Raw genomic sequence first — 27,265 nt, 5'->3', positions numbered from 1 at the left:
TATCAATTAATATTTTTTACATACAATTATAATGTAACCGGGTGTCCCAATTCAGAAATATGATATCATCGTTGATTTTGTTAAATAGCAACAGATATTTTGATGGATATTTTTGTCCTAGTAACAATGTTATTAAAAACGAGTAATCATACTTTTAATGACATTTAGTTATTTCAAATACGAAAATGTTCATGATATCCATGATTATTTTACAAACTCCTCAAAGCGATAGAAATTCGTTGTCAACGTTTTTAATGACCTGAAGCTGAATAAATATCCATTTACTTCTTTTCCGTCCTTGAACATTTGCCAGTTTGGTCTTTAAAATTAATCATAATACACAAAATCTAAGGTCTATATTAGACCCTCTACTCTACCTCTTTTGATTTTTCGTTTATTAGGCCACAGGCAAATCAGCAGCAAAATTACCAGATTTGTGTAAATATAAAAAAAAAAAATAAAAGCAGCAAGAGCAGCCGGATGTCTGAACGACACTATAAGGAAAAACAAATACATAAGTATTGAGATCAAGTCAAGAACCTACAAAACTGAATCAGACCCATAATGAAGTACACAGCAGAAACTCGGCCTGATACAGCAAAAACAAAAAAGGTACTGGAAACAAGTGAAATGAAAGTCCTACGAAAAATTAATGGAAAAACGCTCCTTGACAGGAAACATAGCGACGACATAAGGCAAAAATGCAGAGTGGAAAATATTAACGAATGGATACTGAGCAGGAAGCTCTATTGGGACGAACACAGAATGAGCGAGGACAGAATAGTAAGGATAGCACGAGACAACTCACCACTGGGGAGAAAAAGTATGGGAAGACTACGAAAAAAATGGAGTGATAATGTTACCATCAATTGAGGCAATAGGCATGCTGCGAAGAATGAACAGGCAATCTGCCTAAAATGGAGTAGGAAGAAGAAGAAGAAGAAAATTTTTACAAATAACTAGATTTACATTGAATTATATAATTAATCTTTATATTGATAAATAAAAATTTTATAAGTATTTGATAAAATTCTGTTGAAATAAACTTTCAACAGGTTGACTGTATATGAGCCCTGCAACTGTGTATTAACGGTCCCCTGGGACCGGTGGTTTGACGCTTTCCAATTTTTATAGTTATTGTCGTGTTAAAGAGTTTTTATTATGTGAGGTAGCTTACTATTTTTTACAGTTTTAGATCAAACAAACAAACATCAAACAACATGAAACACTTCATAATGCTTTATTAATATGAATGCTATTTGTAAACTAAATCTATTGTTAGGAAAAACAATTACTAAGTATTTTTTATGAATGCTATTAAAGCAAGATAAACACATTCCCGGTTGGAATGTGTTTCTCTTAATTTATCATAGCAAAAGTATGCAGAACTCTTTTGGATGTAGTTGTTTCTTCTTGTACTACTAGAGTAACAAGTAACTCCCGTACCAATCTTCGTTTAAACTATGTTATAGACTATTTTGATGAATTGCTGTTCCTATCAAATATTCAAATCATAATTTCGGTACCATTTCAAAGATTTTCTTAATACGGAATGATAAGAGCTCATCTGATCGTTCAAATCTACTCCTTTTTTTGCTTTATTCTAATCAATAAATGTTTTTGATTTAAGTATAGGCTCCTCTTGCCAGTTTTCCTTTCCTGTTTGTTTAAAAGTGGTTGTATGAGCTAGATCAGTACTTAACATCAGAACAAGCCGTTTGTCCATCCATTTTATGATACGTACGATTTTGTTCTGAGTACCACAAATTTATCCATTTTTTATTTTTTTAGGTAGTGTTTTGGGAGTACCACTTCTGTTGGACCGTGGGTTCCCACAATAAATTATTTGATTTTTTAACACTGATCTGGCTAAAGTTAAACTAGAATAATAATTATCAGCATATAAGAAGCGGTATAGTAGCCACGTTCGAACTTAACACTATCAAATAAATCGTACACTATCTGTTCACTCAGTACGCTGTGGTTAGTACATCCATCAACTGTACATAATTTATACAATTAATTACATATGCCCGAGTTTTATTGGGAAAATATTGTTTTATTTGGAGCCTCCCTTGTTAACTTCACGTAACTTATAGAGGCGATCATCTTCATTATACTGCTCATTATTACAAAAATGAATACAGCGCTTCAATAGAAGGAATCTGTCTCATCCCATGGTATTCGTAATAAACTCATTCCTGAACATGGAATCTTTTGAACAATACAAATTTATTGCAGGACAATCAACTAATCCCATAACTATACATAATTTCAGTTATGTCGCAGTCAATTCAAGAACATATACGTGATTTTGACTGATGTACATTTAATAACATTTACCTGGCAAACCTATTTGTTTCTTCAATTATAATTTGCAAAAGATCACCTGTTACAAATAACTTGTAAGCGTTTAAAAGATTTTTTATGTCTTCAACATTAAAATTTAATATAGGCGAGTCTTGATATTGTTTCAACTCATTAGCCTCATTGTCACTCCAATCTATATCATGCCACTTATTTTCATCATCATTTGCAGATTCCGATTCACTCTCAAATCCATTTTCTGTCTCAATATTATCATCGAATAATAATCACTACCCAATTCATCTGAAGAAATTACTTAGTTTTTGTCCATAACTGAATCGTCGAATCAAAAGGATCATCCAGTTTATCTTCGAGATCATTTTTACTTTCACTATCTGGCAACTCTGCCAATACATGGTCCCAAAATTCAGTTGGATCTTGACACGCATTTACCACACTTGGATTATCTCCGTTATATTGTTTATTTCCAGCTGAAGTACACGGTTCGTTACAATCTACACTTTTTGTGTTATTTGTATTGGCTTTTTGAATTATTTTTTTAATACAATATAACGTTTTCAGCGCAACAAAACACAACAAACACAAACGTGCAATTGAAATAAAACTATAATACTAAACGACGATTCCCCCAGAGCCATTCCCGCACCAGATTAACAAATGGTGATGTCTGTGTGTTACCGGTCCCCAAAGCGCGGTACATTTTTCCTTTTAAAAATGATTTCAATACTCAGCTATGTCTAATGCTATCCTCAGCATTCGAAACGAACCAAAATTAACGAAGATACGCTTGTCGCAAATCTTAAACATTTGCAAGTTTCATATACCGCACTACATTCCCAGGTTCCCAGGGACCAATAACGAAGCCAGTCAAAGTATTTTTTGTATAAAATATAAAATAAAAAAAGGAGCCTTTAACAACATTTTTAAAATATATGGTTTACCATTCAAAAAACCTATTAATTAATTGCGTTTACCTAAAGTTTGCGCAGTACTGAGTATTTTATTAACCTTAGTTAATGCGTAGGTATTTCTAACGTATTTGGTCGCGTTATATCTAGCAGATACATATATCAAATACATTTTTTTTGTTATTATTATTTTTAATATATTAATACAGCAAATTTTATATGAATACTTCTTTTCTCCACTTTTAATTTAACATTTTTTCAAGTAAAAAAAATAATTATTTTATATGTAAAATGTGTAAATTTTAATTAGGTTATCAACAGAACTAGGTTTAAAGTTACATTATTTATTCAAAATATTTTACAAACTTATAAAATTAATCGGAGTAATCACCCTCTTCAATTTCTTTATTATAACATTTATTACAAATCATATTTGTATGAAGTTTTATACATAAATGATTTCCACATTTTTTATAACAATATGCAGACACTGACGTTTTCTTATTTTTTACGCATCGCTTTCTTTTACTTGGTCCAGGTGTTGCCTCTTGAACTTCTTGTTGTGCTTCCAAGGTTTTGTAATTTTTGAGCAAATCTTTGGTTTGTCGTGGAAGACTTTTTATTTGGGCCCTCACTTTTAGTTGTTCGTCTAGCAAGGCTAGTCCTAATTTTTTCAAATATTCTGCTCTTGTGACAAACGTATTTTTGTTTCCAAGAAATATCACCCGGCGAGATGATTCCAGCTACGTTCAGTAAATGGTAAAAAATTACCATAGGCAACCTCTTAGTTGATCTAGCAACATTATAAGTAGCGCAAAGATTGTCGACCACATCAACGCCGGATTTTGTGTTGTTATAAAATTATATTATTATATTTTTTGTATATCCAAATAAACAAATAAACACTTAAAAACAATAAAATTTACGTTTGAATAATTACAAAACGTCGAAATGAACGAGAACTTATCCCAACTAAATCTGAATATAAACTGCCGCTTTTGGTCGCGCTGTATCTAGCAGATACAAATCCGGCGGTCAAACGGGTTTAGGGTGGCCAGGGGTTGTAAAAGTGAAATCAGCCGATTGTAGTTCTAGGAAAGGCTTCGAGATACATCTGCCAAGAACTACTGCAAATCTGCATTTTCTAGAGCTATTACATAAATAAATATTTAGTTAGCCATGTATCTCGTAGATACACGCGCGACTTATGGAAGGTTAAGTGATTCAGCCAACTTTCATTCAAAGTTTTTTCCCATAGTCAATAACATACGATAATAAACATATGGACCGTTATAATGGATAACCCTGTATATCATTTGCTGGTAAATTCTATGAAATTATGTATAATTATTATTTCTCTGTATCTAAGTAACTTATCAACTGATATTTTCCGATAAACATTATTCACAATAAATTTATTAAAGATAAGAGCTGAATGCATATACATTGCGTCATTAAATATTGTTTGCCAGAGTCTCTATACTTCTACCCATCGCCGAGTTCATCACTTGAAAATCGAGGCCAAATAACAAACAAGCTCAGTTCGAAGCCAACCAACATTTTTAGTTACGACATTGGTGTGTGCAGTGTGTTCATTTTGCGTTCAGTGAAGTTTTTTTAAAAATACAAGGTTAGTTCAAGTTTTCTTTTTATAAATTGAATTAGATGATGTTCATTATATAACAATATTGACAGATTTATTAAATTAATAATTTGTTTCAAGTAATGCGAATTGTATAAAAAACTATAAATTTTTATATTATTAATTTCATTCCCACGTTTAATGTTTTCTTAAAGTTCGAAGTATAACTACTTTTAAATTCGGATCTGTTGAATTAAGTATTTATTTGTTTTTGCTGTAAAGTATACCCTTCACAAAAATTTTTGAGTTAGGATCAAAGCCGAATTTAGATTAGATTGTCTTCGTCCCTATTTGTACGTTATACGAGAGTTTAGAAAATATTTGCGATTGTAACTAACCTTAAAACAAAAATGTGGCTTGATGAATTATAAAAAGCGAGAACTCTATTTGGCATTTATTCGCAACGTCATATATATTTTCAATATTTAGTCAAACGAACACACCCGACATTTACAAAGAAGCAAAACAAAAACGATGAAAGTAAAATGGGATGTTAGTGGATCTGTTCGTTTGTCCGTTTCGTTTCAATCTACACTATCAGCATTTTATTTAAACAAGAACAAACCAGAGCTTATGTAAGGTACGTCAATATTTGCGTACTAATCAGTGAGGGTATAAACTATACTTTAGTACAATTTAGTATAACCAAACAGTATCTAATGAGTTATTCTTGAAAAATAGATTTTCGTTTGTTCAGATACAAAGAATCTCTCCTTATTTATTTTTTTACTTCACGGAAAATGAAGACAAAAAAACAAACCGAAGTTTAGAAAAAACCCTTTGATACATAAGCCGTTAAAAATGTTACTTTGGTTCAAAGGTCACAACGAATGGATTTTCGTGATTAATATCTAGTTAACAATTATTAAAAAAATTGTGGTTATAAAATTACTAGCTTAAAAAATTGCCAACAAAGAATATTGTATCACTTTTTTCTAACAGTTTTTCATAAAATTTCATATACATACTTCAACACTAGGGCTGAAAGGTATTCCATATTGTGTTAGACAAAGAAATATATACAGTCAAACTTTCTCGATTGTCATACGACCTTAACGAACATCTGCGTACCTTTCTTTTATTGAAGTAAAACTATTTTATACCTGCTCTATGTATTGGTCAATTTGCAATATATGAATAAACAAACGTCAATATTAAGTGATATTTCTTTGTGAACGGACGTGCTTGCTTAAGATTTTAAGTTGATTTTTATTCATAAATTGTCTTAGCTAAAAATAGCAGAAGTGCTTTTTATTTGTGATAAATCTGTGTTGTGGTAAAACTGTTGTTGTGGAACGCGGACTGGGCACGTTGTTGAACGCACAAGTGTTGAACAGAATGGAACAGATGAATATTTACGAAACGCTGGCTCTCTGAAAATTCATGTACAATATGTACGTAGATATTGGAGTGACATATATTCTGTGTCCCTCTTTCTTGCAACAAACCAGTGTTTACAGCTGATTTGTTGGTCCCACTCCTTCTAGGTTGAGAATGTAGAACGGCTGTAGCTGCCAGAGATCTTCGTCTTCTATTTCATACGGTCCTAGATGTATGGCGCTGAAATTCCATAGTGCTTCACACTTTAAGAGAATGTGGATAGAGGTTTCGTCCTCTGTGCGACAAAAATTGCTAACTCCTGTTAGTATTCGTAGATTGTTCTTACTTAGGTTGATACATTCAGCAGATCTTCTCTTCTTCTAGTTTCCAGGATTCTTCCTCTTTCAGCTTCTGTAGGTTGTCCCAATAATTGGTTTTACTCCTATCTAGCTTCAATGCTTTTTCTATTCTTCTGTAGTTGGTACCACAGAAGGTTTCAAGTCTCATGAAGGACTTATCTGCCTTTGCTCTTTATTTTTCTTGTCTAGCTCGTTTAATTTTTCTAGGTTATCCCAAACAAGTTAAGATGATATTGGAACTCAAAGCTCTATTGATTGCTCTTCTCTATGTTGAACTGGACACATTTTACAATTGCACTGCCGTAAACTGAATATGAGAAAATCCAACGCATTGGCATCAAAAATACTTCGAGATGCCAGCTAATTGACATCCACGAGGCCATCTGCCAAAGTGCGTTCCAGTTAACTGCTCTTCTCATTCAAAGATCTCTGTACTTGCTGTGAGACGCAAAAGAAGATTAATATAAGGATTATCTGGACGCTATGGAAGCTCGATATCATTCCGTTTTAAGTATTTTATGAAAACCACCACGGGTGCAATTGTCGGTCATCCAGAAGATGGTTATGTATTATTCGCGATGGAAGAAATATACCAATTTATTGAGACTAACGATGAATATCAGTTCACTTTAAATGAATTGAAAAGTGTGTGCATAGATTATGTTTCAGATGACTAGACCATTAAGTAAATTTGTTGATATAACTATACGGAAAAAAATTATTACAACTAAAAGTATCTCATTAACTATTATATGTATTATACTCAACAAACCATGAAGAATTCACTAACATAGCTTTACCTAATACAGAATGTTTTCAGACGTAATTGTATTCGTTTTCTCCTGGCGGAGTATAACGCATCTGTAAAAGAACTGTACATATAATCATAGATATATAAAGTTTGCGAAATTACCGGAGCTTATCTATTCTTTAACCATCATCTAGTGCTGCATAGCAATACTTATATCGTGTCTACTACCAAGTAAAGTATGGCTTGACAATCAGCTGACCCTCTAGACTGGGGATAGGCAACTTTGCAGGATAACATATTGGAGCCAATCAAGACTCTCCTTCCACCTGCCTCTGATATTCTATTCAAACACAATTTTTTCTAATTGCGATAGAGAACGTTACTTGATTTGAGGTTGCAGAAAAGCTGGAGTATTCTGTTCACCAGTTTTTGGTAATTGCTAGGTTAGGATTTTTTAAATGTACACCCGATACGTTTAATGACGCTCAAGATGACTGAAGATGCAGATTCATCGGATTTCTCAATCGAAAGGATGGAAGTAGAGGAAATACAAGAAGATAATGACGAAATGGGTATTGATTGGAGTCGCATGGAGTACCATAATTACAAATAAATAATAAACAAATATAAAATTTCATAATTTCTATATGAATAATAATTTTTCATTATGAATCTCAAAAAACTAAGAATATTAATCACAAATAGACGTAGGTTATGCATTCTGGAGACACTACTTTGAAAACATCGTGTACTCTACCTCAAAGGTGTTTGATGTTTGATGAGAAATATAAACATCCCAACTTTTGAATTCAAATTTTCTAGAAAACTAATAGTTTTACGCAAAAAAAGTGGTGAAATATTTTTGTTGGCAATTTCTTGAGCTACAAATTTTATAACCACTATTATTTGAATAACGATAAATCATTCGTTGTGACTTTTAACCTAGAATTACATTTTTAACTGCACATGTAGCGATGAGGACTTTTAAAATTTTGTTTAAAGCCACAATGGGACGGTGCATATAAAAATCCGGCTTTCCTCTGTTTTTTCCGAAGTAAAATCCATCCTGCGTACCGGTGTAATTTGAATATAACTATAGTGTTAATTGTAATTTTAGTTATAACATCAATAAATCATGTCATCTTCGAAATACGATTTCAACACTCAATTAATTCACATTAGTACCCGGCGAAATTGTCAATCACTGTATATAAAGATTTTCTATGTCCCTCATTCGCACTTTTCTCACTAGTGCTAAAAGTGTGTACCAAATATCAATGTGTCAACAGTAAGAAGATAAAATTTAAACTATTAAATGTTATAGAAATAAATAAAAAATATACAAATAAATGAACAAACAAACAAGCTAAATAAAATCGTTTTTAATAATAACGATACACCGGTTTCAGTTTCTCTTTCACCATCAGTTCAATTCTTTTCGTAGAAATAATAAGATGCTGACGTTGGAATTACGTAGATGGTTCGTCACAGTATGTTGTTGATACCATTAATAACATGCTTGGTGTTCGGTAGAATTTTGATTCATCAAAATAATAATCAGAATTTACTTATTGTAGTACATCCACATGGAAATTCTTAGAAATTTTCGGTACTTGTACTTGGAGTTTCAGTATTTCCTAGAAAACCTAAAGTTTTTTTTTTATAAAAAAATAATATTAAATAAAATTCTGTCTAATCACAGTTGAGACTACGGGCAGTAGTAGTTTTTGAAAAGAAATATGCTTCATCAAGCATATTTTCCAGAAAAAGTATTTTACTGTACTAACCACAACTGTGATATAATTACGATAATTACATTTTCTACATTACAGTTGATCATGTTTTGGACCTTTTGACGTTGTTTCCCTCTTTCGTATCCTTTTTTGTTTTGCAGACATGAACATTTCACCTATTTTATAGCCCATCTTTAAACGTGGGACCTAATCAGTATTTATTGTAACCTACGGTTTTCCTGATATAAATGAAGTTGAGGTTGGAATGTTGTATCTAACTAACATATATTTAAGAAAACACATTTCCTAGGCTGCATCCTTTCCAGGTCTACTTCCACAATTTATTACGTCGCAAAATATAGACATCGTAAAGAACTTTATTTATTCAAATGAGGTGGGCAGTTGAACAGAAGTAAAATCTATTGATCCCTTGAAAGGAATTTCAGTTGCTTAACAGAATTCATTATAAAATGATACATATATAACGTCGTTTCTATTAAATATGTATTCTTTGTTCTCTGTATTTTGGCCTCTTTCCCCCAAGACAAAGTCTAAATTACATTCAGAGGCAGTAAAATGGTAAATTTTGGAATCGTCTAACTTTCTATTGCATCAGAGCAGAAAGAGTTACGTCTAATTTAAATGCTTGATTTTTCCACTCTGTAAGCTTGTGGCAATTAACCAGCCAAAGATCGATGATGCCAACTTGAAAGGATTTTCCACAAAAAGGAAATTTTATCGACAAAAAAAATTTAGGTTATTTTAAAGACAGTTTTGTGTAACTCATGTAATAATTTATATTATCTGGAGAGCTCTTTACGCATTGGATGATCTAACAAATTAGATAGTAAAACTTTTGAAATACATTTTTTTTTCTTCTAATTAATCAAATAGTCTGAACTGATTCGATTTTGACAATTAAAACACGTTTGAATAAGCTTGGGGAAATTATTTGATCGGTTGGCGTCACCGCTTTGGACAGTTAGAGAACCATCAGTGAAACATGTGTAAATACCGTCCATTTTGCGGCTCCTGTGGGAACAAATTTTTTCCCTTTTATTTTTTTACTATTTTGATGAATAATGTATGTCGTAGACACGTGCCGTGGCGAAGGTCAGCGTTTGTCCTTCTCATATAAAGGTTATCTATGGTGATTGTAACTTTCCAACGTTTGTAATTCAGTTTTTAAATAAAAATTAAAGTTAAAAGTTTGTTATGTTTGTAATTATTAGAGCTATAAACATATAAAAATTGTTACCTATAAGGTGAAGTATTTTTGTCCGTCTAAACCCACTTTTAAATGAGCTAAACTTGTGGAGAGAACGTACTCCTCCAACTATAAGATTTTATTCTAATTTTTTCTATAAATGGAAAGTCTACACGACGCATAGAGTAAATGTAAATACCGTCAAAATAGAATGACTTGTTTTATAATTAATAACTACTATTAACTATCAACTACGTTACATTTTTATTTGCACCAAAAGTAAAAAAATAATCTTACGATCAGAAATACTGATTCTTCCTTATTGTTCTTGATCGCAGAAATGGCCCCATGTCTTTACAGTAAACTAAATTACGGTAAATGCATAAAAAGAAACGTTTTTCATAATATTCGATTGAGCCCGATAATTAACTAAATTATAAATTTTAAATTCGAATTGTTTTTGGAATCGATAGGTAAAGCCGTTTAAAAGTTATTCCAAAAATAGCACATTTAAAAAAAATTTCTTTCGTACTTTTTTGACATTTCTCACAATCTACCGGTCTGAATCGGTCCAAATTGTATTCAAAAATCTAATTTTGGTCAAGCCCTTTCGTTGTAAACAAATCTGGTGTGCTATAATGACGTACATACGACATAGCTTCCTGAGCGTATTCATGCATTTTTCGCGGACTTCCGACGTATGTTCTACCTACATTGTGTTCATTTCCATCCGCAGCATATTGGTGGAATAGACCCCGATATTTTAAGATACGATTGTCCTCATTTTCCTGAACCATCAGTCTGTATGAATAATATTTCATTGAACTAACTTTTTTGTTAGTTTCGGAACCTGTAAAGGGATTTATCATCTTCATTGAAAAACGATATCCATCTTCACCTTGCCAAAATAATATAGGATGTTACACTTGTTTGCTACGCCGATGTAAAACAATATCTCGGTTTTCTAAATTTTCACCCACGACGACGATAGCGACCTGTTGGTGCATTAAAACGTCTAGTGTGGTCTTCCGCTTGGCGTCTTATCAGCTTTTATGACAATTTTGTGATTATCAGACGGCATGCGGTCTAAAACGGTCGTGAATAATGCAACCAATTCGTTATGTTGATGAAAAAACGTTTTGAGTTGTTCCACAATTGGTCTTTTCACCGAATTATTATGTGCACAACGACTTGTCGACATGTCTTGCTGAATCGCCCACAAAATAAATTTGAAAGAATTTGTAGTCATTATTCGGCAATAATGAACCTGTTAAATGATATATTTAATCCCGAATCTTGAAAGTTGCCATAAAATTTCTTGAATAACTTTTGTGGCACCAAATGACGTATTCGAAAACAATTATTGTATTGCTGAATATGAGTCAGAATAGAATCTCACCCATATCCGGAAACCAATGAATGTAATGGTTCTGGTAACGGTACCAAAGGCGTCAATTTGACTTGACCGCTCAAGCAACACAATCCATGATTTCATTTTTAAACTTAAATGCTTTGCAATATATACATACAACGTTTTTTGATCCAACAGCAACGATTTGCTGTTAACTGTACTCGATTTCTACGTTATACTTGAATAGAGCTCGATAGGGGTTAAACGCAACATTTCTATGTTGTTGGTTTCGATTCCATCGATTCCGTTCGACTTCATTTCGCGCTTCGGGCTGATCATCAGTTTGACTTGCTCTTGTATATCTTTGACTTGCAGCATTGCGAGTTCTGAGACTTAAGTTTGTACGTCTAATTGATGGCATTTTCAAAAATTCAACTGTAAATTAAAGAAAACTATTGTACTCTCTGTATAATCCATAATCGAGAATATCACTTGTTATGTTAATAACGTTTATGGTAGTCTATCCAAACTTACCAAAACGCCATATTAAATTGAACTTGAACTAACCGTGATGTACACTAAAAAATTCAGTTTTCTTACTACTTTTTTGTGGGAAATAATAAATTAATTATTTTACATGTATTTTTTATCAACAAAATAACTCCGATAGAAGCGTTTGTTTTAAACGACAGTTTTTTTCTCTTTCCTCTCTGATGATATTTGCAGCACGCATTCTGTCAATTCTATGTCAAACGTTATAATGTTACATTAAAAAAGTTTATATTGTCCAAAGCGCTAAGCTTAGATTAGAAGTTAGTATTCTCAAATTTTCGAATTTTCCGCGCCATTTTCTAAGTTTTTTCTTTCATAAAAACCTTCTCCTGACAATAACTAACACAACAACACAAAATAGTGAAATCGGTCCAGCCGTTCACGCGTGGTGGTGTGACCTAGAAAAATAGGGATTATATATTAATTTGAATAAATTTGGCCATTCGATACGACCACACAGAAAACCTGTATTTTATTATTGATAATACTAAAACTCGTTTTCAAATCGAGAGTTTAAATTTAATTGTTTTTTTTAATTGGCCAATCAATTTTAGAACATGACACTATTTAGATTATATGAATGTTATCTTTAAACACATATTGCAATACTCGTATATCAAAAATTGTAATTGAATCTGTCTTTAGATATTAATTCTGTAGTGTTATTTATCTTTCATAATGTAATATTTTAAGACATGTACTGTAGGCTTGTACTAGAGTGCATGAATACATGACCTTGTTAGTGATGGCTGCGAAGTCTACCTCGATTGGGTGCAAGTTCATTCGGGTAACTAGGGCACCAACGAGCCTCTCCAGATTACTATTAGCAAAACCTCAAGTGGCCATAGAGCCTATTCTAGGAGTAGAAATTAAATATCTAAGAAGTCTTCTCCTAAGGTTCACATAATCGAGATTTCCGTCTTTGTTAGGCAGCTCAGTACTCACACGTGCGAGGTTCCAACGCAGTGACGTTATAAGGTACCTGATTAGATTTTCCAAGGACATAAGCCTTTGGTAATTTTAAGTGGTACGACGTTTCTATCAGGAGGCTTTTTTGCCAACGGTTATCACCGCACAATGTTATAACTATGAACGTTATTCTTCATAAACCCTATAATTTGTTTAATGCTTCTAATCATATGTTTATTTCCCAAATTCAACTCATTTAGTCAGTTTCACAATTTAGTTATATTAGTATCGATCGGTATCGGAGTCAACAAAGAAGAGCTAGGAAAATATTGGAGAAAAAAACATTGAATTACATTGAATTATTTATAGAAATGGAATAGAAACTTTGTTTTTATTACTTAGCATTTTCAATGTATTTCTTCAAAAGTGATTCGATAAAGTATTAAAATATGGTTACTTCACGTACCGAAATCTAAAAACACTTTACTTTAATACTTTATTGAATCACTTACGAAGAAATGCATTGAAAATGCTAAACAAAGTAGTAAAATCAAACTTCTTATACACAAACACATCAAAGTGAATATTTTATAAAAACTATTATCATTTATAAGAAATTGAATTCTACGTTTTCCACGTTTTACCAACACAACCACAATCATCAGTATTGCCATGTTTTCACTATATTTTGATATAAAGTTTTTGACCACAAATGGTAGATTTGTTACTTTTTTTTTTCATTTTGGATTATTGAATCTAGACTAATACTGCTAACAAAGAATAATTTTACTGGGTTTCTAAAGAAGAGAAAGGGTACATTGTAGCAATTTTAATATAACGTCGCAAATTAGTTACTTTGTTAGTTTCGAAATTGAATTTGTTTTGTTACTCTTGGATTGCTGTGAAAAAATGTGTTCAAAATTTAATCAGAGTAAATATAAATTTTATTTTAGAAGATTATCTCAATACAAAAGATCAATCACAAATGGTAATTGCAATTTAATAATTGAATATTACTTCGGAAATTAGTGTCAATAACTGCAGAAGTTCGGTTTCGGTTATAGTTCTTCCAATATTAATTGCAGAGGAACAATCAATATTTCATAAATACGCACGGCACTCATACCAAATTAAGAAATGAAAAATAATGTTTACTCGCTGTATAAAATACATTTAACCAACCACCGTCAGTCCACGTGGACTCCTCATCTCCACTGTTTACCATTGAAAACATCGAATCGTAAACATATATATGCATTTCTATTAGCCGAAGCTGTCGGAAGTCGTATGTAAAAAATTACTCCTGCTAGACAGTCTGCGAAAAGCAGTGGCGTGGGTATGTGAGATTTATTTAATTCACAAATTTCTCTAAATAAATAGAAATATGATTCTTTAGATCATTGGCGACTGAAGACAATGAAATTGCACAGTGCAGTGGTAATAGTCTTTTATAAAAAAAATTTGTGAGAGAGAAATAACAATTGTCACGTTTTGTAGCAACTTCTTTATAAATTTTCAATTTTTGTTTTGTGAATCTACATTTTAACAATTACGAAAATATTAAATAGACTTTTTCCCATTGTTTGTACAAGTAAATAGTTGCTATATACTTGACTAATCATTTTTATTCACCTTTTGTTATTCTCGCAAATACTATAAATCTTAATCTATAAGATATCGTCATATATTTTTGTTTTTTATACGCTAATATTTCCTTAATGTTCCGAACTAACATATGTACTCATATTATCACCAATATTTCTAACACTAACTATTTAAACATTAATTATAAATATGCTTGTATTTCACATAAGTGAGAATTTAGTCCAATTAATACATACTCTAAACATCTGCTGTAGCCTAAAAAATAACAGTAAATTTGCCTAAATTTTTACGAACTCTAATTGGAACTTCGTTTATTTAACCTTGATGTAAGTTTGTTTTAATCAGTTCGATGTCCCAACAATAAGCGCCAGTAATAAAAACATCGTTAAAGTAAGCCAAGCGCCGGGTAATTTTTTTTGCAAAGTTCTAGAGAATGGATTTTTTTTGGAATATGTTTAGGGGTGTCTCTTGAATATAAATCCAAGTGCGCATGGTACGACAAAAATAGTGGAGATCATTTTTATAGAAAATAATTTTTGCCATCTTTTTTATTTGAAATTGTTTTTCTATAATGCAAAGGATCTTAATTATAGCGTTCAAAACTTTTTACATTATGGTTTTTCCTAAATATATAATTAACGGTTCATGATAAATTAAAAATGGTGGTAACTAAATTTGTAGTACATGAAATTTCCTATAAATTTTTTTCCATAACGATTATAGGAATATATAACATTTCATAACGCGTGAAATGTCATAAATTTTGTTTATCTTTTCTCTGTTTATTTTAATTAGGGAAGTGGGTAATTGGGGGGCGGGTGGGCACAGCTGCCGCTGCATTATTAACGATCCTATAGCAAGAATAAATGAATTAAGAGATAGGAATGCGGTCTTATTGAATATAATTGTCGACTGTATCGTTTAACGCTCTTTCTGGACTAAAAAAATCTATTTATAATGTTGGAAGATACCAAGTTTACGTATTTTAGTTCATACAGAATTGCAAAAAATATCTTGGTGTTCTAAGTACCTCATTTCCTTCATACATACTTTCTCCTACAACTAATACTCGTAGATATATAGCAAAAAATAAATCTCCAGAAAACTCTTGTCAAAATGTTGAGACACCTTTCTAGTGAAGGAAGCTTCTACAATAAGAAACAGAATGAAAATTTATTCCTTATAACCTGTTTAAATCAAATTTTTATATCGATTATGTTTCTCCCAATGCTTGCAACACGTGTTGATTAATCGATACATCGTAACATCGATATATTATGATCTCGATCCATGCTGGACGCTTAACAGTTGTTTTCAACATTTAACGATACATTTTTCCAACGATAAATTTGCAGGATGTCTTGAGTAGAAATTTTGAAGTCCTGAGTGTATCTGAATCGATGTTCAAATTGGACAACATATGAATTGGTTTATGCCCACTAAACTAATTCACGAGTCGCACTCTAGAGGAAAGTACAAAATTCCGTTCGTTTTATATGTAATTAAAGGGCGTCTCAAAACCCAAATATAAAAAACAAAAAGTGAATTTTTATTTTTTTATTAAATTTTAAATTCCATATAATGGGGGCTTGTATGCATTTTTTGTCTCTGATTTTTACAACAATAATATACATAAAAATGGCTAAATTATGTCTTTGCTTTATTGAATTTTCTTATTTCAATTAGTGTATAAAAAATTTTCACTTGTAGAGAATAATATTTCCAAGAAATACAGTAATTGATTGTGGTTGTACGTCATGTGACTCTTATTTGCTAAATATAACAATACTAGGTTATTCTATGTTTGTATTAGATTCATATGATTAAAAGTTGTCCAGTTAATTCAAGTCTATCAATACTCAATATCCAATTAAAAACATATTGCCTACTTAAGGTTAGATTAGACGTTATGTCTTAGTATACGTTTTGTGAGATATGACAAATCCTATTCAATAAATGTTGCGCGGAAATAGCAAACGTACGTCTTGTTGAATCGAAATAATATTCTGTCAAATTGAAGAACTGATGGGAGAAGCATTGTTTTGCGGGAACACAAAGAAACTGCAAATAAAGAGACGCTAACAAAATAACTCGTTAAAATCAAATTGAAACTGAGGAAAGAGAAAACACGTAATGTGTATTCACTGGACAAAACGTTTTGTATGCCCGACAAAAAGTCGTAGCGTGTAAACCGGCTTTTAGGAACAATAAATTAGAATGTTTTGCAATCAAAAAATCAGTACATCATGTTAGTTGATAAAACATTGTTACTACATTTTTGAAGAGGTTTGTCTTATATATAACAAATGAAATTATAGAAAGTGTTTTAAGTTTTTATAAATTAATTAAAACTTACAATATTTCAACGAATGTCTTGAGTTTATTTCCCCATAAGTTATGGTGCAAATTCATCAAAACACTAAAGCGTTTTATTTTTATTTTTTTCTGAACTCCGAATCTACATTTATATTTCACCCTTTTCTTGATGTATGCTGTTGATAGTACGTTTATGTGTAAATCGTTAAAACCGTCATACTATGTTCTCCGAGTTTAACTATATCCAGTCACGGTATATATTGATCTATTCACTTTCACACACCCTTAAGGTGTGTACGTTATAAACAAATTAACCCAAATTCATCCATTTTGTACCAGGGTTGATTATTTCGAAAACTGTAGTTGAATCTGTGGATTGAATAGAAAACGTAGAATTCTTAAAAGCACAAAAAATAAAAGTCAAAACTAACACGATTTTATAGATAATTTATACCGATATTTTTGGTTTGGAGTTTTTATCATATATTTTCATGTTCTAGAGATATTTTTTAAAATGTGACCTTTGGGGTAGCTTTTTACTATTTTTTAAGCCCCAAATGAAATCAATTTATATAAAAAAAATTCGTATTTATTGTATGTAGACTATCATTGTATATTTTTAAGTTTGAATTCAAAGTTTTTCGTCTTTTTGTTCTTTTTATTCTACATTCAGGTTTTATTAGCCAAAATTCCTCATATCGTACTCTTTTTGAGTTCATTTGAGACAGCAAGCTTCTGGCTTAAGGAAAGGATTTTTTGCTACGTTTTAATTGATTCACATTACATTAATAACAATTATTTAGTTATTTTTGATATAAAAAATTATATAGCTATAATTATGAGCCAAACTCAAACTAAGCATTGATAATTATCATCTAGACATGTTAATGATAAAAAGAAGTATCAAGTAGACTCCTTTGTTGATTTAATAAAAAAGTATAAAATCAGAGCTTCCGATAATCTGTCCCCTAATATTATCAAGAGATGTCGGTTGTATTATGTTTAGAACAAAACAAAATTCAATTGTTGGATTTAATATGTGAAAAAAAGAAACAACATTCAAAAAACTCACGAGTGTGTCGACCCGAATTTTCTAGACACGATATCCAAACACTAATACTCACACGCATCGTGTAAGGTCGTAGAACTGCAATTGGTATAAAATATTAGGAAAAATAACACATCGATCAATAAATCCCTGGTGTAGTAAACAAAAAACAAGCCAAATTTCATTCCCTCTATCGAAATATTTTCGCTTTTCTTTCTTTTCCATGCTTTTTATACAGTACGATGTTTCTTTGATCTCCAATAGAATCCTATTTCAGCGATTTCTTCCCTACTTGATTGATAGTTCTTTTTTGAACCAATTAATCGAATTTGATCATAGTTTTTGCCGATATAGTCATTGCCATGATGACAGAGAATTTTCTTTGCTGCATATGGAGCCGTTTTTGTGAATTCCTCCCCAATTTAGTCCAATAGTTCATACTAATACTCACCATTAATAATTTCAACCTTTTTCAAATAGTCGATGGACAATGTACCGTATGCATCCTAAAATATATAACCCGTCTAGCGTTTTTGGTCGTTTCGGGCGACTTTCAGTCGGTCTTGTACACGAAGGCTGATCCTTTTGCTCCATCTCTGACACAATTATAAATCAAAATGGTTATTTATTTTAATGTCACATTGTAACCTATTATGTATAGACTCAAGGTAGAAACTGTCAAGTCTGAACCTGTTGAAGAGTGCCCACAGTGGAAGCCCGAATTCGAGAAACACATCTCACTATCGAAAAGAGTAGTGTCGAGTAACACGTGGTGATTAAATAGTGATAGATGGATAAATAGTTGATTGAAGTGGTCTCTAATACCTCGTGGTACCTAATATGCCTACTGGACTGTAACGTAGCTTTAAAAATGCAGATTGGAAACATCGAGGTTTTCCACCACTGAAAAAAATCAAGATTCAACTTTCAGAAGGGAAATTCATGTAATTTATACGAGGATGGGGCTACATATTTTGAGATAAAAGAAAATCTCAAGTCTTTTTTTCAAAAAGATTTTATGTATGTACTAAACCACAACTGAAAAATTTGAAGTCAGTCATCTTTTGGAATGCTCTCAAAAAATTGATCAATTGCTTCATCTATCTAATTCTTAGTCTTTGAAACGTCGACCACATGAACGTTTCTTTAGTTAAATAATAACTAGAATCACACATGGCCAAATTAGGCTTGTAAAGTGGATGTTCATGACTTTTACAGTATTTTTACAATGAAATTCAATTGCAGTACAGTGTGTAATGTGTTACAACATTCAGCTGCGAATATTAATTGAATTAATATTGTGGTACTCCAGTTTGCTCTAACTGTACGTTGATTTTCAAGCTTAATTGCGCTCACTAATCCTGTACTACGAAAGAGAACTGTGTACATAACTCTCTTGATAGATTTTTTTTCTTTTTCGCCATTGTTGGCGTTAGTGAATCTGCGTGAATCCACACACGGCTCTCTTGATGGTATATATGTTCCAACATATATAACTATTTTAAAAAGAATACGATAACCACCATGACTAAACATCATATCATAAACATGATAACACATCCGGTCACAGATCACAGATTTTTTATTGCAAGTGGGTCTGAAGCAGAGCGAAGGAATCGGCCCTCGTAGATGAATAAATATGTACAGAAAAAAAACTTCAATCAAAAATTATCAGTTGGAGTATTGTTTTACCTGAATTAATGATAATCAATAATCTCATTCAATCAACAACAAGAGTATTGTTCTTTGCATTGATAAGATGTTTTCAAGTATACCACCTCGTAAGTGGTTGCAGACTTGTTTATGTCTATATTATCTACATCCGTTTTTGTTCGATTGTTGCCTTATCTAGGTAGTTTTAGGTATTTATGATGAAAATTGTTAATAAAACCAGAACCCTGATCATATCATGTATTATCATATTGAGGACTATATTAAGCTAATTTTCAGAAAAATACTTCTAAATGTGATAAATTTTATCAATTCAAATTATACTACTTAATAATCACATATGACTTTACATGATATGGTTCATAGAAATGAGATTGCTTAATAGTTTTCAAAAATATACTTGGTGTTATCTTAAGAATATAGGGTGATTGATTATTACATACTTGTTTCTATAACTCAGTACATTCAAATTTATGTTTGAAACTTTTGAATTTAGAAGCTGATCTGTCACAATTTCATCCCATAAATGATTTCCACTTTATATAAAAATGAGTTTTTGTTCATTTGCTAGTTATAATCAAGCCTATTTGTGAAGAATTCGTTACCAAACGGATACTTTTTGTATTTTTCGTTTTATAAATATTTTATTGCTCCAAGTAATTATAAGAATAGGAACAACACTGAATTATTTTTCGCTCACAGACGTTTGATTGTATCAATTCCAAATGAATAATTTTCAACACGAGAAGGATACTTACTAATAATGTCGTGACTCGCATTTTAGGTTTATCACGCTAATATTTCATCCCCAAAAGAGGTATTAGCTGATCCCGCACACTTAAAATAGATTTCTAACCAATGCAGGATCTCTAATTATGATTAATCTACAGAAATCGTTACCTACACCTGAATTATAAAATTCTCAAAATATTTTACTCGGTTAAGCTTCGGACTTGCAGTTCATGCTCCAACAGATCGAAAATATTTTTGTACGATGTGGTACCAGAATTAGCTAGTCGCGGCTGCAACAAAGTAGCTTCTTGCTTATTGAAATTTGGGAATTCCTCTGCTACTGACGAAATTGAGCAACTTGCAACTTGGTCTAATAACTGTTCTTTCCAAAATCTGAGCTCGCGAATCATAAAATGCTGTATGTGGATACTTAAACCTCAATATGAAAGTGATTAATTGCAAACTGCACCTTTTGTTATAACTAAGAAATCTCATGACAATAACAATTCTTAATATCAAAAATAGTTCAATTATAAGTCAGACAAGACTAAACCAAACGGAATGCTCCAACTCATTTTCAAAAATTAAACCTAATACGTGATAGCAACAAATCGATTACTACAAAAAATTATACTACAAAAAAGTATACTCTTCTCTTCTGGGTTTCGCAAACGTTTCACAATTTTTTTTAAAAATCTTCCTTTGGCCATGATGGAAAGGAAAGCGATCAGCGGTGTTGTCTTTAGTGACATACCAAAATTCAATGTATTGTATAGATCGACCAACATAGCTTTACCTCCGAGATGCGCAAAAGATAAACAGAGAGGGTTAGTGTGCGACAAAGACTGACTTCGCCCTTTCACCGGGAAGTACAATCGAGAGAAGAATTTATTGTGTCAAGTTTTTTTCAATGTTTTTTTTCTACGTCCGTTAAAATATTCACGTTTTTTTTTTCATTCATTTGCATTCATAAAGAATGTAATTTCTGAATCAGTAAAAAGCGTGAAAAAAGTGCCGTAGCGGTTCATTTTTTCACGCGTTTGCGTTAAAAATATTTTTTAACGCAATTATAAAATTGTTTTATCACAATAGTGGGCTATGAACGCTTTCTTTATCATGTCATTCGTTTCTCCCATAAACTGTCACACTTTTATTTCTTGATATTCGTTCAAAAAAATCCGTTTTGTGTTGTAGTATTATTATTAGTGATGGATCGTAATAGTGAAAAAAGTTTAAACTGCACACCAGAAGATGTTCTTGATTCTGCAATTGCAGCGACTATGAATCTTCTCCCTGAGAGATCTAGGGAACAATATTGAAGGGAATATAATTCTTTTATGGATTGGCGTACTAAAAAAGGCATAAACAGTTTCACAGTAAGAGTGTTATTAGCTTAATTTGAAACTAAATCCAAAATGTGGAAGTCTTCAACACTTTGGTCGACTTATTCAAAACTGAAAAGCACCCTAATGGTAAATAACGACGTAGACATCAGTGAATAATTGAAACTCATTGCATATTTGAAAAATAATTCAGTTGGCTATAGAGAAGTTTCTGTTGCAAGCTCCAGATGATTATTATCTCATGCATAAGGTATGACAGCAAAACCCAAGTTGGAGGTATCAATACCTTTTCAGAAATTCCCTCGCTTATCGTAACATATTTGAATTTCCCTGATACAAAAAACCATACTGGGCATACATTTCGATGCTCTTCGTCGTCCTATTAGTAGATTCCGGTTGTGATATAATACAACTAAAGAAGCACGGTGGGTAGAAATCCAACTCAGAGTCGGAGGGTTACATAGACTACTCAATAAAAAACAAAATGAATTTCGCAGTGAAAATTTTAACGAGAACAACTAGTTCGACTTCAAGCAACATTGTAAATGTTCACGATCCTACCAACAATCCAATAAGTACTAATACAACTATAGACGATGTTATTTCTTTGAATTCGTTAAATGTTGCCAATTCAAGTACCAATAGTAATGTAACTTCTTCTTCATTTCAAATTAATAATGCTCACAGAGGTACTTTTAATATTACTATTACAAAAAATAGAAATTGATAAAAGTTGTTGTATAAATAACTATTAAAATTTTTTGTGTTGGAAATATGTGTCCAATTTTCTAACAGTTAATTTAATGTATGTTTTCTTACGTCTCGTCTGTGTGTAGATGAAAAACAATATAAAATAAATACTTTTGAATAAAACCAAAAACAAATTTATTTACTTTTATTTTAGTAAAATAACATATTTCATGTTTCATATTCTTACTTCAAAATAAATCTCATGCCGATAGACTTATTTTGATATTAATCCGTCAGTCTAGAGAAAAATTATTTTGAGTCCAGTTTTTTATCAAAAATAATTCGTTCGATAAAAGTTGTCCTTAGAATGATTAGTAAAATTCATATAATGCCGGGAAATCGATGTTCTGACTGACATTGTTTTAGAGGTGTAGCAAAAACTATTGTCAAAAAAACTGAATATTTAACATTTTGGAGTTTACTTAGTTTGCCGCTAGCGTACATATACATACTTGAGATTTCAAACCGGTTCAGTATTTTATTTTGCAGTGATTTAAGGACTAGTAAAAGTTTATCCACCGACTGTCTTCTTTTATATATTTTAGGATAACTAATACGTTGTACGCATGAGCAATCGAAATTATGTATAAAGAAAATGAATTATTGATATGACCCAAGAATACATAACTATTACTGGAAATTCATAACTGAATGACAATTTTTAAAGCAAGCATGGATCCTTGAACTTATTGGGTATCAGATCCGCGAACAAATCTATTATATTCAATATTTATATTTTAAAAATAATAGGAAATCCCAAGTTGTGACGAATAAAAAGTTATGTTTTCGAGAATAAAACCTACTGACTACGTTTATCTACATTGTTTCGAAAATGGGCTGCAAATATTATTCTTCAAGGTCATAGATTTACTTTATTATTCAATATTATTATTTTATGTATTTGTTAATTCAAATAAGATACTGTTTTCTGTTAACGTTTTTATTGTACATTCAAAAACATTCACTACATAATTATCGAACAAGACCAATTAAATATACATAATCTAGGATACTCGGAATTTTGAAAATTTTACTGCCTATTGATGAACTTGACATTTCTCTTATCGTTAATGTTACGGACTACGTTCCTTCCTAATTAAAATGATTGAAATGCGCTAAAGCTGTCATAAATTCCGTTGTCACAATATGGTTTCCGTCGAAGTTTGTATTCCAGAATACTAATTTGATCTAAATCCGTCGGCCGTTCGTAGTCTCCATAGCAAATAGAAAAACCGCTCAAATTAGTTTTCACTCGTTATATAATACAAAAAATTTGGTGATTTTTTGTTTATCTCTTTGCAATTTATGTGGTTACAACGAGAGTGTGAATGTTGCAGTATTGTTGTTTATTGAAATGTATGAGTTCTACTATTAATGAGGATATTGAGCTACTTACAACTTGGTCTGATAACTGCTCTTCCCAAAATATATATACATGTACATATCTGTCTCTATCCTGCCATAGGTCTTCTGTTAGTTTTCTCTCCTACATTTCCTTATCTATGCCCTCGCTCCAGCTTTTGTGTGGTCTTCTTCTCCTTTTCACTTGTAGTTTCCTCTATAATACCTGTTTAGGTATTCTTTTCTCTGACGTTCTTTGTACATGTCACCGATTAATTTGTATCAGACTCTCACTATCTGCTTTATTCTGTCATTTCTTATCCTGGCATACTTCGCTAACATTTGTTATAATACTTTTAAGTATCGTGTTATATATTCGTTGTTTGGTCCCATAATATTTCATTCATCACATATATAGCTTTTTGGCACTGTATATTTCTGTATCCAGTGTTATTTTTATTCATAAGTAATTGTATTCCTTGCAGTGTTTTATTTCTATTCCGTCCTCCAGGTAGATTTATTGTACTGTTGCTCCGATGCACATACATTCAGAGAGGTATTCCCATACCCATGCATGTTCGCTTCCACATCTTGAGGGCTTGCTTCAAGTAGATCTTGAATAGCGTTAGCGAAAGGCAACACCCTTGTTTAACTTTTCGTTGCTGTAAACCCATCAGAATAAATCCCGGTTTGCTTTAATTTTTGTATACTATTTTCGTAGGTTCGTTGGATTGCTGTTATTAACCTGTTTTTGATTTTTATTTGTTCTAGCGTTGTCTACAGTTTACTAAGAGATACACTGTCATATGCCTTCTGCATATCCAAATATAATAAATGGTTTTCTTGTCCTATTGGATTTTTTTTTCAATTATTTGGTTAACACAGTATAGGTGGATCTGCCGGCTCTGAAACCAATCTGTTTTTCCGCCTCGAGGTCCTTACATTTTGCTATTGCAATAAGCACTCCAATGCCTCGATATTTTTCGCATTTCTTGTGGATTTTCCATTCCGCACGTCCGTGCCGTTCATACAATTCTGGAACAGTTTTATTATATGTTCGTATAGTGTCTTGGTTCCTGCTTTAATTAGTTCGGAAGAAATATCGCCTGGTCCAGGGGATTTCCCGTTTTTCGGGTACCTGTATATTAAATCGATTTTCAACTAACCCTTAGTGGAAACGAAACTATATTTATTCCGATATCCTCATCCATGTTTTGTTCTTACCTAACCTAATCTAACATAACTCATAAATCATTACGTACTATGTTTGGATATTTATAACCACATCTGAAAGTGATTAATCACACAAGTTTTTCACAATGGCACGCAACCTGTTGGAAGCAGATCACTGATCATTCGGTAATTGATCGAGAACGAAAAAAGTTTGATGTTTTTTTGGTTAGGAATAAATGAGCTTGTGCGTAGATGTTTGTGCGTGTGTGGTTCGCATGTACAGAACGTATCTTATTGTACTGACATGTTTGGATCGCGAGTACAGCCGCGGCTGCATTATTCCTTACCAACCAGGCCCCAGAAAACCCGCAAACAAATATGCAACTTTCACGAAAAAAAAATTGAGTTACTTTTATTTGAATAACCAGCCGGATTACGCATGTAATGACATGATTGTGAAGGTCCCCGGTAATCTGCAAGCCTGACGGTGGATAACCAAGATAATACCAAGGTTGAAATTTATTATTCGATGTTTACTTTGTCGCTTTAACGTGACTTAAGTAATCTTCGTAGGTAGTACTGAATATCGTATTAATTTCATGTTAAAGGTATATTTCGGAATGAATAAGTGCATTAATCTTCCCTTTTGAGGAAACTGAATTAATTGTATATCTAGTTTGAATTACAGTCAATCATTGATATGACTGCAAAATATTACACGAGACAATGATAGATATTTTGAAAAATAAATATTTCCTCTCAAATTCTCTCTTTAAATTGTAATTAAAACTCACTATAAGGCTTTTATTAGAACTGGTTTTTTATATTTCATTAATATTTGGAGGTTTGCTCAACAACTTATGAATTATTGTATACACCAGAATATTTCTAAAACTCGATGAAGTTATTTGTACGTTGAGTTCAATATAATTGTTAATTATTAATCATTGTGTAATTTAAACTCTATAAAGTTTTAATTAATGTCTATTTTTATATTCAATGTGAAATTTAGATAACTTGTGATAACACATAACAAATCAATCAGACCCGTTTATTACAAACATGTTTATAATATTGAGCAATTCAGAAAAGTATTTGCAAATATGATTTAGATAATATAATTGTCACTGGAAAACAAGACACCTTATTATTTTACTATTTATTTATATAAATAATTCCAATGGAAATATGAATAAATTTGATTAATAATAGAAATATACAATTTCTTTCGTTAATCTACTGGATATATTATATGCATTCTGCAACTAAAAGATATATGAAAAAACTCATTGCAAAGTGAAAAGTCTTTCATCTTGATTATTACTAGGATGTATTAATATCCAGTTAGCCTAGACCATTCCATGCATAAACAAAATATTGCGTTACCATAGCAACGAACAATAACTTATTAGAAGTGTCAGTGTAAAGTTTAAAGTCAAAAAAGTGAACCAGAGTTACGCAATAAATTAAAAGAAAAAAGATATCCACCGAAATTGTGAAAATGATTTTATCGGACCGTCGAATTGGGCCAAAACGGATATCTGAAGCACTGAATATTTCATACGAACGCGTTCATCATATAGTTCACGTCAATTTGCTGCAAAATGGATCCCCAAATGTTTGAATGTTGACCAAAAGCGTGCAAGGGTAGAAGCATCGCGTTCGATCTGTGCTCGATTTGACACAAAGCAACAATCGATGGAATGGCGACACTCTGGTTCTCAAAGACCAAAGAAATTTCTTGTCCAAAAATCTGCTGGAAATGTTCTTGCTTCAGTTTTTTGAAATTGCCATGGAGTAATCATGATTAATTTTTTTGATAAGGGTAGAACAATAACTATTCTACATTACTGACCACTCTACGGGAAAAATGGAAAAGACGCGGAAAGCTATCCAAAGTTGTTTTGTTTTTGCAGGACAACGCTCCTGCACACAAATCTCATGTTGCCATGCAAAAAATTCGTGATTTAGGGTTTGAATTACTAGAACACTCCTTATATTCATCAGCTTTGGCTCCGTCCGACTACAATCTCTTTCCTTAACTGAAAAAAAGTTTAAAAGGTCGTAAATTTTCTTCCAACGAGGAAGTAATAAAAGCTGTGGAGGTCTGGTTTGCAGAGCAAGAAGAAACATTTTTTCTCCAATTAAGAAGAGAATATGTTGAGTAATGAAATATTTTGACATTGGAATTTTGTTTGGTTCAATAGTAGGCTAAGAATTTTTCAA

General features: G+C 31.8%; 1 protein-coding gene across 1 annotated transcript in view; it reads left to right on the top strand.

Annotated features, from left to right (window-relative positions):
- The first annotated feature begins 4,407 nt into the window (after positions 1 to 4,407).
- Positions 4,408 to 27,265, top strand: part of LOC130898050 (lipopolysaccharide-induced tumor necrosis factor-alpha factor homolog) — a 46,619-nt gene continuing 23,761 nt past the window's right edge. The window contains exon 1 of the mRNA XM_057807085.1: positions 4,408 to 4,866. The gene's annotated coding sequence lies outside the window, so the exon portion shown is untranslated. The remainder of the gene's footprint in view (positions 4,867 to 27,265) is intronic.

Source organism: Diorhabda carinulata, chromosome 9 (assembly GCF_026250575.1).
Source record: "Diorhabda carinulata isolate Delta chromosome 9, icDioCari1.1, whole genome shotgun sequence".
Lineage (NCBI taxonomy): Eukaryota > Metazoa > Arthropoda > Insecta > Coleoptera > Chrysomelidae > Diorhabda > Diorhabda carinulata.
This window is presented reverse-complemented; position numbering and strand designations above follow the sequence as displayed.